The sequence below is a fragment of the Anomaloglossus baeobatrachus genome, chromosome 5 (genome assembly GCF_048569485.1).
Source record: "Anomaloglossus baeobatrachus isolate aAnoBae1 chromosome 5, aAnoBae1.hap1, whole genome shotgun sequence".
NCBI classification, from domain to species: Eukaryota; Metazoa; Chordata; class Amphibia; order Anura; family Aromobatidae; genus Anomaloglossus; species Anomaloglossus baeobatrachus.
The window spans coordinates 77965662-77979158 of NC_134357.1; positions in this window are offsets into that span (position 1 = coordinate 77965662).

The window sequence follows — 13497 nt, forward strand, 5'->3', positions numbered from 1 at the left end:
GTAGAATGGGCCTTCAGCCCTGAGGGAACCGGAAGCCCCGCAGAACGGTAGGCTTCAAGAATTGGTTCCTTGATCCACCGAGCCAGGGTGGATTTGGAAGCTTGCGACCCTTTACGCTGGCCGGCGACAAGGACAAAGAGTGCATCCGAGCGGCGCAGAGGTGCCGTGCGGGAAATGTAGATCCTGAGTGCTCTCACCAGATCCAACAAATGCAAATCCTTTTCACATTGATGAACTGGACGAGGACACAAAGAAGGTAAGGAGATATCCTGATTGAGATGAAAGGGGGATACCACCTTAGGGAGAAACTCCGGAATCGGGCGCAGAACCACCTTGTCCTGGTGAAACACCAGGAAGGGAGATTTGCATGACAGCGCTGCTAGCTCGGACACTCTCCGAAGAGACGTGACCGCTACTAGAAAGGCCACTTTCTGTGAAAGGCGAGACAGGGAAACATCCCTCAAAGGCTCGAAAGGCGGCTTCTGGAGAGCAATTAGAACCCTGTTCAGATCCCAGGGCTCTAACGGCCGCTTGTAAGGAGGGACGATATGACAAACCCCTTGCAGGAACGTGCGTACCTGAGGAAGTCGTGCTAGGCGCTTCTGAAAAAATACAGATAGCGCAGAGACTTGTCCCTTAAGGGAGCCGAGCGACAGACCTTTTTCCAACCCGGATTGCAGGAAGGAAAGAAAAGTAGGCAAAGCAAATGGCCAGGGGGACACTCCCTGTGCCGAGCACCAGGATAAGAAAATCTTCCACGTCCTGTGGTAGATCTTGGCGGAGGATGGTTTTCTAGCCTGTCTCATGGTGGCAATGACCTCTTGAGATAATCCTGAAGACGCTAGGATCCAGGACTCAATGGCCACACAGTCAGGTTCAGGGCCGCAGAATTCTGATGGAAAAACGGCCCTTGAGACAGCAAGTCTGGCCGGTCTGGTAGTGCCCACGGTTGTCCTACCGTGAGATGCCACAGATCCGGGTACCACGACCTCCTTGGCCAGTCTGGAGCGACGAGGATGGCGCGGCGGCAGTCGGACCTGATCTTGCGTAGCACTCTGGGCAACAGCGCCAGAGGTCTTCGCACAAAGCATGAAAACTGAGGAGCCCGTGATCCCACGGGGGGTGTATAGGCAGAAGGGGAGGGGCCTTACACTTTTAAGTGTAATACTTTGTGTGGCCTCCGGAGGCAGTAGCTATACACCCAATTGTCTGGGTCTCCCAATAGAGCGACAAAGAAAATCTGTAAATCAGTGGTGTGGGCGGGGTTATACAGAGCTCAGCATTCCGAGAACTGGTAGATCAGCAGCAGATAAAACAGGGATTTTATCAAAACTGTAGCAAAGTGATAGAGCAAGATGGTGGCGATCTACCAATAACGTGGTGACCGATTCCTTTTAAGTCCAAGCTTGTGGGAAGTATTCCTGTGATTTCAATGCTCCAAATTAACAGGCTCTTAAGTGCAGGAAATGGTTAATACTTTCTTCTTTTACAAGGACTGGGATTAATATGCCTTAACTAATTAATGTCACCGTTTCCTGTACTGGCAGTGATTACACGAGGCAATCAGTAAGGAATAACGATCATTAATTTACATTACTGGTCGTCAGTCGCTGCGGTTAATAAGTTGCAGAGTCTTTGCAGGCAAGAATGGCACAGTAAGAGACAACACCGGTTTACTTTACAATATTATCCAGCGAGCTGTGAGAACGGCTATATTCTTGATGTCAGCAATAGTCGTCCATTACTAGAATCCTCTGTGGAATTCCCCAACTCAGAAATTCTACCGGTGATTGATGGTCAATCTTTATCTAATCAAACACAATTGATTGCTTATGTGGTTAAATTGCAGATCATTTTCTTGCCCATTGATTTCTGTGGAAGAATAGATTTTTACATGGGATCATCTAGACGCGAGAAATCATCCAGCACAGACTATTGTCAAAAGGTCAGCCCGAAACTAAACAGGCAATCCTGACCGCATGCGTCTCCAGAAATAAAATACATTATTAATGTTATTATTTTAGTATTTACAACAGTTTTCTTTTTATGCAAATATATATTCACTATTCACTTATGGCTGTGGTCTGATATTCCACTAGCACAGCACAGCTTCCTGCGATTAGGTACCATGTAAAGCGTTATGGAATTAATAGCACTATACAGTGTGTCCACTGCCATTAACTTAAGAGCGGCGGCAGCTATAGGCATAGAAGTGGTGTCTAGGTATAGTAAAGTAGCCATGCACTATGCAATGAAACCATCTATAGCGCCACCTGGTGGAAAACAATGGAGTTAGCATTTATATCTTGAAATCGGAACGAGATAAGAGAAAAAAAAGTGAATTAAAAAGTTGTAGGGCATCATCAATTCAATATGAATCGACACCTTGCATACAGAAATGCTATGATTAGAACATGTAAAACTCAAGGCTGAGGACGTGAAGAGATACCTCATGGAGACCTTCCTACAAGTCATTGGGTATGGTGGCTGCATGGAGTGGCCTCCACGCTCACCTGACCTGACCCCATTGGACTTCTTTCTGTGAGGTCACATCAAACAGCAGGTGTATGCGACCCCTCCACCAACATTGCAGGAGCTAGTCATGGCCAAATGTTTTGAGAATGCTACAAATATTAATTTTTACAAAGTCTATTGCTTAAGTTTTTCTAATGGCAATTTGCATATACTCCAGAATGTCATAAAGAGTGATCAGCTTAACAGCAATTACTTGCAAAGTCAATATTGGCTAAGAAAATGAACTTCAACCCCCAAAACACATTTCAACATCATTGCATTCCTGCCTTAAAAGGAGCAGCTAACATTGTTTTAGTGATTGTTCCATTAACACAGGTGTGGGTGTTGATGAGGACAGGGCTGGCGATCAATCATGATTAAGTAAGAATGACACCACTGGACACTTTAAAAGGAGGCTGGTGCTTGGTATCATTGTTTCTCTTCAGTTAACCATGGTTATCTCTAAAGAAACACGTGCAGCCATCATTGCTCTGCACAAAAATGGCCTAACAGGGAAGAGTATCGCAGCTACAAAGATTGCAGCTCAGTCAACAATCTATCGCATCATCAAGAACTTGAAGGAGAGAGCTTCCATTGTTGCCAAAAAGGCTCCAGGGCGCCCAAGAAGGACCAGCAAACGCCAGGACCGTATCTTAAAACTGTTTCAGCTGCGGGATCGGACTACCAGCAGTGCCGAGCTAGCTCAGCAATGGCAGCAGGCTGGTGTGAATGCTTCTGCACTGTGAGGCGGACACTGCTTGAGCAAGGCCTGGTTTCAAGGAGGGCAGCAAAGAAGCCACTTCTCTCCAGAAAAAACATCAGGGACCGACTTATATTCTGCAAAAGGTACAGGGAGTGGACTGCTGAGGACTGGGGTAAAGTCATTTTCTCAGATGAATCCCCTTTTCGATTGTTTGGGACATCTGGAAAACAGCTTATTAGGAGAAGAAGAGGTGAGCGCTACCACCAGTCCTGTCTCATGCCAACTGTTAAGCATCCTGAAACCATTCATGTGTGGGGTTGCTTCTCAGCCAAGGGAATCGGCTCACTCACAGTCTTGCCTAAAAACACAGCCATGAATAAAGAATGGTACCAGAATGTCCTCCAAGAGCAACTTCTCCCAACTGTCCAAGAGCAGTTTGGCGCCCAACAATGCCTTTTCCAGCATGATGGAGCACCTTGCCATAAAGCAAAAGTGATCACTAAATGGCTCATGGAACAAAACAGAGATTTTGGGTCCATGGCCTGGAAACTCCCCAGATCTTAATCCCATTGAGAACTTGTGGGCAATCATCAAGAGACGAGTGGACAAACAAAAACCAACAAATTCTGGCAAAATGCAAGCATTGCTTATGCAAGAATGCACAGCTATCAGTCAGGATTTGCTCCAGAAGTTGATTGAGAGCATGCCAGGGAGAATTGCAGAGGTCCTGAAGAAGAAGGGTCAACACTGCAAATACTGACTTGCTGCATTAACTCATTCTAACTGTCAATATAACCTTTCGGTACTCATAATATGATTGCAATTATATTTCTGTATGTGATGTAAACAGACAAACACAATTAAAAACCAGAGGGCAACAGATCATGTGAAAATATAATTTTGGTGTCATTCTCAAAACTTTTGGCCATGACTGTACAACGACGTATCACAGATGCTTGTGCAAACGTGTCACCTACCATATTGCACAACGTGCAGCAAGATACAGTATGCCGTCCAGATGTGCATTGCAGCTGACGGTGGCCACTTTGAACATCAAAGTTAAATGAGCACCATCTGCGTGACCAGCATTCAACGTTTTGGTGGGGTCATGGGTTTCATATCATAGCATTTCTGTATGCAAGGTGTCGATTCGTATTGAATTGATGATGCCCTACAACTTTGTAATTCACTTTTTTTTTCTCTCTCTCGTTCCATTTTCGAGATAAAAATGCTAACTCCGTTGTTTTCCACCAGGTGGCGTTATAGGTGGTTTCATTGCATAGCGCATGGCTACTTTACTATACCTAGACACCACTTCTATTCCTATAGCTGCCGCCGTTCTCAAGTTAATGGCGGTGGACAGGATATGGGTGGACACATTGTATAGGTAAATATATATCTCACGTGACCACTTCAGCCAATGACTGATGGCAACGGTGACATTTACAACTGCAGGGGAGTCCAGGATTCACAGTGACTGAAGCATTCCTGAGATTTTACCTTGAAGCAGACCTATCACCAGATTGTACAAAACAAACTGCATACATTAATAAATATATCTCGAGCAGATTGTAGAAGTAATTCTGTTAAAATTCAATAAAAAATATATTAAAAAAATAAATAAATATATCTCCTAGATCTGATGAGGCTGGTGTACTTACCATATATGAATGGCATGTTAGTCCTTTGCGAGTTTCTAGTTGTAAAATGCTCATTTTCAGGGTTCGCTCACATATGTGTGTAAAATATAGCTCTGTTGTTGCTCTTGAGGTGTCATTTCGTATGTCATGTGAGTGCTATGCGAGTGCATTTTTCACCTTGCCTTGTCACTGTGTGATGGCCGTGTCTAGGGCGTGTTACGTCCGTGTTCCGTGCGTTTTTAACATACAGTCAAAATCTAGAAAGATAGCTGGATAAGTAAAAAGATAGGTTGATGGACAATAGATCTATGTAAAACACAAATATAATATCCCAACCCCGGCATATTGCAAGCTTGCACCCTTTGCCTTTCATGTGGCACTAAAGGGTGGTTAGCCTTGTTTTTAGCCACAAATTTATCCGCCCCCCCCCCCAAAAAAACAAAAAAAACAAAAAAAAAAAAAAAAAAAATCAAAAACAGACGTGGGGTCTGCCTTTTTTTATTAGCCAGTTAAGGTGAAGCAGACGGCTGCAGCCTGCAGACCACAGCTCTCAGCTCTACCTTGGCTGGTAATCCAAAACAGAGGGCACCCCACACTGTTATTTTAAATGATTTATTTAAATTAAATAATTTAATACAAACAGTGGGGTCCCCCCCAAATTGGATCACCAGCCAAGGTAAAACGGTCAGCTTTAGTCTGGTATTTTCAGGTTGGGAAAACCCATGGTTATAAGGCCCACCTCAGCCTAAAAATAGCAGGCCGCAGCTGCCCCAGAATTGCTCCATCCATTAGATGGCCAAATCCTGGCGCTTTGCCTTTTCCCATTGCCCTGTTGCCCTGATGCAGTGGCAAATGGGGTAATAAATGGGGTTGATGTCAGCTGAGACTTGCCAGCTGACATCAAGCCCTGGTATTAGTAATGGGTGGGCATCTCTCAGGTACCCCCTAGTTGGTATCCAGTAGTTGGAAAAAAGAGAATTTTGTTTACTTACCGTAAATTCTTTTTCTTATAGTTCCGACATGGGAGACCCAGACCATGGGTGTATAGCTTCTGCCTCCGGAGGACACACAAAGTACTACACTAAAAGTGTAGCTCCTCCCTCCGAGCATATACACCCCCCGGATGACAAATCCAACCAGTTTAGTGCAAAAGCTGAAGGAGGACATCCACCCATAAGTAGAGGAAGAGTAAAAAATCCGGTAACCGGAACCTCTGTCTACAACAACTGCCAACAGGCAACAGGGAGGGTGCTGGGTCTCCCATGTCGGAACTATAAGAAAAAGAATTTACGGTAAGTAAACAAAATTCTCTTTTTCTTCATCGTTCCTTATGGGAGACCCAGACCATGGGACGTTCCAAAGCAGTCCATGGGTGGGAAATAAACAGAAACTGAGAAGTAGGCAAAACCTAACTTCACAAATGGGCGACAGCCGCCCGAAGGATGCGTCTGCCCAAGCTCGCATCTGCCGAAGCATGAGCATGCACTTGGTAGTGCTTCGAAAAGGTGTGCAGACTAGACCAAGTGGCAGCCTGACAGACCTGCTGAGCCGTAGCCTGGTGCCTGAAAGCCCAAGAGGCACCGACAGCTCTGGTCGAGTGCGCCTTGAACCCCCGCGGGGGAGGCACCTGAGAACATTGGTAGGCATCTGATATGGCCGACCTAATCCAACGAGCTAGGGTCGGTTTAGAAGCCGAGAGACCCTTGCGCTGATCTGTGGTCAACACAAAAAGAGAGGTGCACCGCCTAAGAACGGCGGTGCGTGACACATAGATCCGGAGCGTCCGCACCAAATCTAAAGCATGCAAAGCTTTCCCAAAGCGATGCACAGGGCCCGAACCAAGGGAAGACAATGAAATGTCCTGGTTAAGGTGGAAAGGAGACACCACCTTAGGGAGAAAACCCCGGAGTCGGACGGAGAACCACCTTGTCTTGGTGAAAAAACCAAAAAGGGTGACTCCGAAGAGAGCACAGTCAAATCAGAGACTCTCTTGAGAGAAGTTAAGCCCACCAGAAAGGCCACTTTCTGTGAAAGACGAAACAACGAAACCTCCCTAAGAGGCTCAAAGGGGGGTTTCAGTAAGACCGTGAGGACCAGATTAAGGTCCCAGGGATCCAGAGGCCGCCGGTAAGGCGGAATGATGTAAGATGCGCCCTGCATGAAGGTGCGCACCTGGGCCAGTCGGGCGATACGCCGCTGGAACCACACTGATAGAGCCGAGACCTGTCCCTTGAGGGAATTGAGGGAGAGTCCTAGCTGCAGACCGGACTGTAGAAAGGACAGGATGGTCGGCAAGGAAAAAGGCCAAGAAGCATGGCCGGAAGAGAGACACCAGGACAGGAAAATTCTCCAAGTCCTGTGGTAAATCCTGGCCGAGGAAGACTTCCGAGCCTGAGTTATAGTGGAGATGACCTCGGAAGGAATGCCTGAAGCCGTAAGGATCCAGGACCCAAGAGTCACGCCGTCAATCTGAGAGCCACAGAATTCTGGCGGAAAAACGGACCTTGTGAGAGAAGGTCTGGGCAGTCCGGGAGATGCCACGGCACCTCTACGGACAGACGGAGCAGGTCTGGGAACCAAGCTCGCTTGGGCCAGTCTGGGGCGATGAGTATGACCCGACGGCCCTCCATTCTGATCTTGCGCAGAACTCTGGGCAAGAGGGGAAAAACACGTAGGTCAGACGGAACTGGGACCAATCCTGAACCAGCGCGTCCGCCGCCAAGGCCTGAGGATCGTGGGAGCGAGCCACGTAAACCGGGACCTTGTTGTTGTGCCGGGATGCCATTAGATAACTTCCGGAGTGCCCCACTTGCGGCAGATTGACCGGAACACTGCCGGACGCAGGGCCCACTCGCGCTGTCCACGGTTTGACGGCTGAGATAATCTGCCTCCCAGTGTTCTACGCCTGGGATGTGGACTGCGCAATGCGTTGAATTTCCAACAGGGCTAGGCGGCTGCGAGTCCCCCCCTGGTGATTGATGTAGGCAACTGCTGTCGCGTTGTCTGACTGCACTCGAATGTGCTTGCCCACCGACCGGTGGTGAAAAGCTACGAGAGTTAGGAGCACAGCTCTGATTTCCAGCACATTGATCGAGAGGGCTGATTCGGACGGAGTCCAAGTGCCCTGTGCTCGGTGGTGGAAAAACACTGCTCCCCAGCCGGATAGACTGGCATCCGTGGTGAGAATTACCCGGGACGGGGCCAGAAAGGAGAGTCCCCGGAACAGAGAGAGGGGCCTAAGCCACCACTAAAGAGAGCTCCTAGTCTGTGGCGACAGAGCCACCAGCTTGTGCAAGGAAGAGGGCCGCTTGTCCCAACAGCGGAGAATGTCCAGCTGCAGGGGACGCCGAGGGAACTGGCAAAGGGAACCGCTTCCATTGACGCCACCATCTGACCCAGCACCTGCCTGAGGTGCCTGATGGAATGACGGGGGAGCCTCAGCAGAGAGCGAACCGCCAGATGGAGGGACTGCTGTTTGACTAAGGGCAGCTTCACAAGTGCCAGCAGAGTCTCGAATTGCATCCCTAGGTACGTAAGTTCCTGGGTCGGGGTCAGAGTGGACTTGTAGCGAGAGTGAGAGCAACACTCCGCTGACAGTCTGCACTGGATGAAGCCTCAACTAGAAGGTCGTCCCGGAAAGGAATCACTGCCAACACCTGGAGGTGCAGAACCGCAACCACTGCTGCCGTGTGAATACACGAGGGGCCGTGGCTAACCCGAAGGGGAGAGCCACGAATTGGAAATGTCCCTCTCCGATTACCAAACGTAGCCAACGCTGGTGTGAAACTGCGATTGGCACATGCAGATAGACATCTCTGATGTCGCTGGATGCTAAGAAATCTCCTAGGGTCATTGACTGATCGCAGAGACTCCATGCAAAAAAGTCGCACCTGAACATGCTTGTTGAGAAGCTTGAGATCCAGGTCGGAAGGCACCGTCCTTTTCGGGGACTAGGAAGAGATTTGAGTAGAAATCTCAGAACCGTTCCCAGTCGGGAACTGGTACAATTACTCCATTGGCCTGCAAGAATGCCACGGCCTGTGAGAAGGCGGCGGCCTTGGAGCAGGGGGGAGGTGACAGAAAAAAATCTGTTTAGCGGGCTGGATAGAATTCCATTCTGTAGCCGTGGGGATGGTATCCCACACCCACTGATCGAAGACGTGTTGGAACCACACGTCGCCCAAGCTTAAATTATCATCGGCTCTGTATTTTCGGGGCGGCCGGGACTCGAACTCGTGGAGCTGTGAGTTCATTGTTTCAAAGGCAGCAGCTTTACCACTGAGCTACTGCCTCTATTTGGGAGAGCCTGCCACCGACCAAGGCCGTTACTGGCGCGGCCAGATAAACAAGAGGAGGCTGCCTTGGAGGCAGCAGCTCCTGCGGACTTCTGAGGACGCGGCTTCATGCGCCAGTTGGTTTACGGACCCTGGCTGAGTTAGTGGACGAGGCCTAGGGCTTAGAGGACGACCAGTTAGAGGGACAAAAGGAACGAAACCTCGACTGAATCCTGCCCTGGGGGTTTGTGGCATGGAAGTACTCTTCCTGCCAAAAACTTCCTTAATAATTTCATCCAGCTGTTCCCGAATAGACTGGTCCCAGCAAAAGGGAGCCCAGCAAGGAACTTCGTAAGAAGCATCTGCCTTCCACTCTCGAAGCCATAGGAGCCTGCGGATAGCGAGGGAAGTAGCCGAGGCCACCGCAGTGCGGTGACAGTCTCCAGCATGGCAGACATGGCATAGGATGAAAAGACTAAAGCCTGGAAGTTAAGGCAACCATTTCGGGCATAGAGTCCCTGGTGAGGGAATGCATCTCCTCCAGAGAAGCAGAGATGGCTTTGAGAGGCCGCACTGCTGCAAAAGATGGGGAGAACGAGGCCCCTGCCGCCTCATATTTAGGTTTGGCCAGAAGGTCAACCTGGCGGACAGTGGAATCCTTAGAGAGGTGCCGTCAGCCTCTGATACAACTGTCCGGGCTGAAAGTCTAGACACCGGAGGGTCCACCCTTGGTGAATGAGCCCACTCCTTGACCACCTCTGGTGGAAGGGGAAAACAGTCATGAGAACCACGCTTTGGGAAGCGTCTGTCAGGACGGGCTCTGGGCCTGGTCACAGTGGCTGAAAAACTGGAGTGGTTAAGGAACACACTCCTTGTTCTCTTAAGGTATACAGATGCTTTTCTGCCAGAGGGGGATGCTCCCCTGATACAGGCGGATTGAGGTCCAGTACAAATATAATGGACGCAATCAAATCATTAGCATCTGCGTCACCTTCGGACAGATCAATGGTACATGAAGTAGCGTCCGAGCCCCTAGTAAAGGCATCCTCCTCGTCCTGCAAGTCAGCTCGTGAATCAGAGCTGCGGGACGAGGAAGGAAGGGGAACCTGCGTCTCCGTTTTAGGAGGACGGTCTGAGACCAGATGAAGAATCCTCTGTGAGCCTTGCTGAGCAAGCCGTAGCAGCAGAAGCGCCCTGAGAAGGGGGCTGATGCATGCTCAGCAGAGTCCGGGACAGCTGTCCCCTGGAGAGAGGGATTATACTCAAACCGGGGGTTCAGCCACCAGAGCCGGAACAGCCGGAGGGACCACTGATGAGCTTCCAGGCTGATGTTAGAGCAAGCATCACAATGTGGTTATGTGCTCGGTACAGGCAGTACGAGTCTACATGCAGTGCATAGTAAGAACAGCCTTGCAGCCTTGCTCTGATGTGAGACATGCTGCAGAAGTGGGGGCTCTGTCCAGAATGACCCCCAGCAGAGAAGAAGCATCTGCCTTCCACTCTCTGTATAAGCAACTGCACAACCGGAGGTTGTGATTTGCCAGACTGTTTAACATAGAGACATCTCTGTGCCCTCCAGATCCCCCAGCCCAGGCCCCCATTTGTCACAATGTGGAATGCAGCATTGAGAACGCTGATAAAATGGCGCCGAGAGCGAGGAGAGGGGGCGGGGCCTACTCGAGAGCGGGCTCCGGAGGGCAAATGAGGTATACAGGGGAGGGAATCTTTCCTCAGTGAGGAGTGTCCTCCCCTGTGCTGAACAGCCGCTGGGCGGAGCCGCACTGTCCCTCTGCATGACTGACATGCAGAGGCACTGAAACCGAAAGTAGGCCGCAACTGAAGCCGGGGCCTCGATTTTTACATGCGGCCGACGAGCAGGCACCCTCGGCGCGGTTCTCAGGAAAAACCCAGAGAACCGGTCGGAAATCACAGCAAAGTTAACAAACACACTCCCCCCTCAATAAATGTATAAGGGACCCCTGAATAACGTCTCAATACTTAGCTTATGAGACGCAGGGCCATGTCCCTGGGGAGGGGGTAAACGCTCCGTCCGGCAGGATCCTGACAGGGCTGCGGATGGAGACCGGTCTCCTGCAAGCAGAGAGAACGGTGATGGCTCCCACTTCAAGCCAGAGCCCCAGGGGATGGTGAAGGAGCGCGGCATGTAAGGCTCCAGCCTTGTAAAGTCAACCTTAACAGCACCGCCGACACAGTGGGGTGAGAAGGGACATGCCGGGAGTCCAGACTGGACCCGCTTTTCTTCCAAATCTTTGAAATCAAAAAATTAAAAATCAAGAATCAGAAAATGCATGTGTGTGTGACCTCCTGAACACAAAGCATTGAACTGGTTGGATTTGTCATCCGGGGGGTGTATATGCTCGGAGGGAGGAGCTACACTTTTAGTGTAGTACTTTGTGTGTCCTCCGGAGACAGAAGCTATACACCCATGGTCTGGGTCTCCCATAAGGAACGATGAAGAAAAGGAAAATCCATTTTATCTGGACAAACACCTCCCATCAACAGCCCTCGTTCACCAATTTATTTCAAATTTTAACACAAAAAATCCCAATGTGGTTTATAGCAACGTCTTTAAAAGTGGGACGTAGCTATGGACTACGTTGGAATTTTTCATTCTTATATTCATCCTCCAGCGTCTTCACTTTTACGGACACTGATCCTGTGGTGCTATCTTGTGACTGCAACTGCTGACTGGGAGGAAGCCAGACGTTATGTCAAAAGCTCTCAATGCATGTCTATGAGAGCCAGAACAAGGCTCTCATAGTGTTGTATTGAGTTGTGACCTTCGGCGCGCTCCATGAAACACTGGAGTAGCCAGGTCACAAATTGCTAGAGATCAACCGGAACAATGGTGACTAGGTTCAGGGAACTTAGATTTAAAGCACCACTCCAGCAGTGAAAAAAAAACAACAAACCTAAATGCTGGAGTGGTACTTTAAAGAGACCCCTGTCATCAGGTTAAAAGTGACCAGTTTTTGCTATTTTATTCTTGTTGTTCTCCTTAGTATACCAATTTTTTTATACTTTGAAATCCATGATACGGTTGCAGAATGAGGGGCCTATTTTTATAAGGAGGCGAGGCTCATAGGGTAATTATACAATGCATCTTAAAAGATACACCCTCAAAAGAATCTGATGAGCACTACCCCTTGGTAAAGACCAAAAAACTAGCACCAAATAAAAAGGACAATTGATCTCTGGAACCATATGGAGAATTTAAAGAGAACCTGTCAGCACGATTTTGGAAAGACATGGCTTTAATGCCACTGTAACTCTGATTATATTGATACCTTTGGTAAATAAATCTGCTTTGTTGTTCTTCTGTAATCAGCATTTGAAATGTTCTACTAATTATGTCTTCTCCTCCCTGTCTGTGATTCCTGTGATTACTGTCTCAGGTCTATGAATCCCCGGCCCCTCTGCCTACCTACAGTCTGTGATTGACAGATCACTACTGAGATTTCAAATGGAGGCAACAGGTCCATTCACAGACTGAAGGAAGATGAAGAGGCTGGGGATTCGCAGACTGAAGACATGAGGAGCTGGAGAATCATGGACAGGGAGGAGAAGACCAGTCCGGCCCCTGTGCACAAAAATCTAATTAGCAGAATACTTTAAATGGTGATTTAAAAACAAGAAAGCGTATTTCTTGACCAAAGATATCAATTTAATCTGTGTTAAAGTGGCATTACAGCCATGTCATTACTTTATATTGGAAAATCGTGCTTACAGGTTCTCTGTTTAAAAAGAAAAAAAAAATGAAATTAATTATGGGGGCAGCAAAACTAAAATACGAGCAGCGCACCAAGCAAACTCCACTTGATGCAGTTACAGGCAGATCTTGGCTATGTAACACATCTTTGTGATGTGTGTGTCCCGCCCAGGGAAGATCTCGGGCGAGTCTGGAATCAGAAGATTACAACGCCTCAGTGATCGCAGATCCACTACTGTTATTTGAAGGACATCTACTTGCTTGTAGTGCTGTAAGGGTTAAGCACTCTTTCCTGTCTAGCTGCTGTCTGCATCTTTAATCCGAGGTGCAGCTCTTTTGCTACCACTTTCCTTTGCTATATAAAGTCACATGTTCTATCATCTGATGACGGTAATAGAATCAGAATCCTCATTTGAATGCGGTCCACTTTGGAAGTAGCCTACTGTAAAAGAAGCTTTAGTTTTGTGTTGTGTGCAGCTGTGGTGTTAGCTGCTTGCAGTGTTTTTCCTTTTTTTGTCTATTTCCCCTGTATGTTTACCTACCCTTTTGTTTTTTTACTGTAGAGTTGAGACTAGTAATTTTGCCGGCCTGCTCACTAGCCAGGGTGAGTCTAGGGCAAGCAATGGCTTAAGTATG